A 3633-nucleotide genomic window follows, 5' to 3' on the forward strand; every position below is an offset into this window, starting at 1 on the left:
CTCCCACACCCCCCCCGCCCTCTAAACACATCAAATCCAAGGCCCCAAAGCCCCAAGCACACCGCGCCGCCCCTTGTGCCCCGCGCCGCGCCGCCCTAAGCCGCCGCCCGCGCCCTGCGTCACCACCTGCGCCGCGCCGCCCTGCGTCACCACCCACGCCGCGCTGCCCTACGTCACCACCTGCGCCGCGCCGCCCTGCGTCACCACCCGCGCCGCGCCGCCCTGCGTCACCACCGCCGCCGCCGCACCTTGCCGCCGCCGCCCCACGCCCACGCCGCCGGAGCCCCTCGCCGGAGACCTCGCCGGAGGTAGCCCCGCGCCACATCTCTTCTTTTATCGGATCGTTTTCTTCTAATCGTTCCGATTCTTTTCTTCTCTAAACCGTTCCGGTTTTCTAGATCGGTTTTTCGATCGGTTTTCTTTTCCGAAACCCTAGATCGGATTCGTTCTCTTTTCCGATTTAGTTGTCTTATGACCGTTCGCCGGACCGTTCGTCCTGACGAACGTGATCACCGGATTTCTTCTAAGTTAACGAACATCCGTTCGTTTAACCGTTCTTCTTTTTCTTTCTGTCAGATTTATTCCGCGTTTTCACCGATCGCGATCTCAGATCCGATCTTCGTTCTAGTTTATCTTCTCGCCCGTTTATCGGAATCAGGTGATTCAAGCGCCTGGAGTTTCGTCTCAAAACCGCTGTTCCGTCTAATCAACTTGAACAAGTTTTTGCTACTGTAAAATTTTGACCTAGTTTCAACTTGCTAGAACCGAGTTGTTTTCTTCCGCCGTTTGTTTTTCGTTTCTTTGTTCGGTTCGTTCTTTCTTTGCAACCGGAGTTCTTAAGTTGAACCTTCTGGTTCGTTCTCTCGTTCGAGTTTTACCTGTGCATTAGATGAGTACTTATTGTGTGGTTACTATTGTTTGCTTACGATAGATTGACCGGAGTGTGACGAGTAGATCTATCACGAGTTTTGAGTGCGAATCATCTTCATCAACATTGCAGGCAAGTTCACACTTTGGTCATACCTTTTCTACAACCCATGTTTTATTGCATTAGATCAATCCTCACACATTGCATGATTAGGATCTAATTAAATTGTGGGATGGGAAGTAGATGAGGTAGTACCTATTACCTGTATTATTATGAAACCTTTGGGAGTTACTCTACGTTTGCTTATATTGCCATGCTATGCTAGTAGACGTGGATTGGGTGAGTGATATCCATGACAGATGTGAGATTGATAATTTTAATGGTTTATCTAAGGTGGCAACTTAAACACACATCTGGGTGGATTGAGGCACCTGATGTCTATCAGGACTTGCCTGTTTTTTTTTGGACCGCCACCCAGGCTCAAAGGGATCATAAGATAATTCATGCTAGAAACTTCCGTGTGCAGCCACATGCTACTATGGGCTCTGGCATAGTTGACTAAGTTGTGCGAACTCTTACGGGGTGGACTAGCAGATGTAGGGGATGTAGGTGTACCGGTCTACCCCACATGTAAGGTGCTAGCGCTTCTGAAAGACTATGTCTCGGTCATCTGTTTCTCAAACACCATGTAGTGCGAGAAAACAAACGGAGGCGATCGAGTCATGTGGGGAAAAGTGCGCAAACCTCTGCAGAGTAACAAACTAATCATGATTAGCCGTGTCCCCGGTTATGGACAACTTGAGTATCTAGTACTTGAATATCGAGTGAATCTCAACATGTTACCTCTAATTAATGTTGTTGGGTTTTAATTATTTTTAATTGGGATTGAGAATGCTGTCAACCATTCTCAATGTTCAACAACCACCATGATAGTAATTAAATTTATTCCTTTGCAGTAGGGAAAAATTGGCTTTACGCAAAAACCTTATAACCATAGAGCTTTTCCACCAGCCAAATATGCATATAGTGATAGCCATTGTTCATCATTCTCTATGGTGTGAATTTGCCAGTACATTCAATGTACTGACCCGTTTCGGGCTGCAACGTCTCATGTTGCAGGTTTCTTACGACGAGTAAGTGTACGTTAGGGTTACGATTTCTACACTCAACTTTGCCGTTGGTGTTGATGGGAATCCACAACCTTGTTGCTTCCGCTATATTGGATTGAGGTAATAGTATTTACGTTACTTTATACATGTGATTTACCTCTGTTATAAATCCTTCGAGTACTGTGTGTGTCAGCATACTGATCCAGGGATGACACATAAGCACAGAGACTTGATCCATTCGGGTCGGGTCCCCTACACTTATTATGCCATGCTATGCCAGTAGACGTGGATTGGGTGAGTGTATGCATGAAAGATGTGAGATTGTTAAATTAAGGGTTTATCTAAGGTGGCAACTTAAACACACATCTGGGTGGATTGAGGCACCTGGGTATTCCAGCGATTGCCTGTTTTTCTTTTGGACCGCCACCCAGGCTCAAAGGGATCCATGAGATTATTCATACTAGAAACTTCCGTGTGCAGCCACAAGCTACTATGGGCTCTAGCATAGTTGACTAAGTCGTGCGAACTCTTAAAGTGGTAGACTAGCAGATGTAGGGGATGTAGGTTGGTACGGTCTACCCGTTCGTAAGGTGCAAGCGCTTCTGAAAGACTATGTCTCGGTCATCCGTTTCTCAAACATCATGTAGTGCGAGAATCCCAACGGAGGAGATCGAGTCTTGTGGGGGAAAGTGCGCAAACCTCTACAGAGTGTATAAACTAATCATGGTTAGGTGTGTCCCTGGTTATGGACGTTTTGAGTATCTAGTACATGGATTATCATATGAATCTCATCATGTTACTGTAAGTGCATCTAGTGCCACCCCTAGTTGGTTTTGGAGTATTGACGACAAACCTAGTTGAGGGACTAATGTGTTTGTGAGAATTGCAGGAAAACACAGGTAGAAGTCCCTCATTGATTCGGTTTTACTACCAGAGATGACCCCTAAAAATGTACGAAGACATTGAAGACAATGGTGGTTTATGAAGATATTCATATTGAAGACAATGACATGAGAAGACTCCCTATGAAGCTTTTGAAACTCGAAGACCTAGATCCTTCGTAGTTTTATTTCATTCATGTTGTGTCATAGGAACCACCGTACTGTTAAGTGGGGTCGAAGAGAACCAGTCAGAATGACTGAAGTGATGCCTAATTCAAATCCTATGTCTTCGAGCGAAGCCTATGAGAGAAAATCTTGTCCAGAGTCAGACAAGTCAGCTTTACTTGTAGCCCAAGTAAAGTTGCCGTGTGAGTTCGAAATCCGACCGTTGGTACACGTGTCAGTTCCTTAGTGACCCAGGGTCATTTCAGACAAATCAGGTCGGGTTGCCAAGTGGCTATAAATAGTCCACCCCCACAACCTTAAATGGTTGGCTGCTCAGATTTCAGTGCACGGCTTTTGTCGTTTGAGAGCACCCCACCCCGAAGCCTTTGAAAGAAAAATTCCCAGTGAGGAGAAAAGCCCTAACCACCCAGAGCCAGAGTAAATTGGGCATCACTTAAGTCTTCGTGTCTGTGTGATCTGAAGACTTATTACACTTGAGGACTGTGCATCCTCCAGACGGTTAGGCGTCGCGTTCTGAGCATCCAAGAGAAATTGTGGATTGCCGGTGAACGAAGTCTGTGAAGGTTTGGGAGTCTACCTTGAAGACTTA

The sequence above is a fragment of the Triticum urartu genome, chromosome 3 (assembly GCF_003073215.2).
Source record: "Triticum urartu cultivar G1812 chromosome 3, Tu2.1, whole genome shotgun sequence".
Classification (NCBI taxonomy): domain Eukaryota; kingdom Viridiplantae; phylum Streptophyta; class Magnoliopsida; order Poales; family Poaceae; genus Triticum; species Triticum urartu.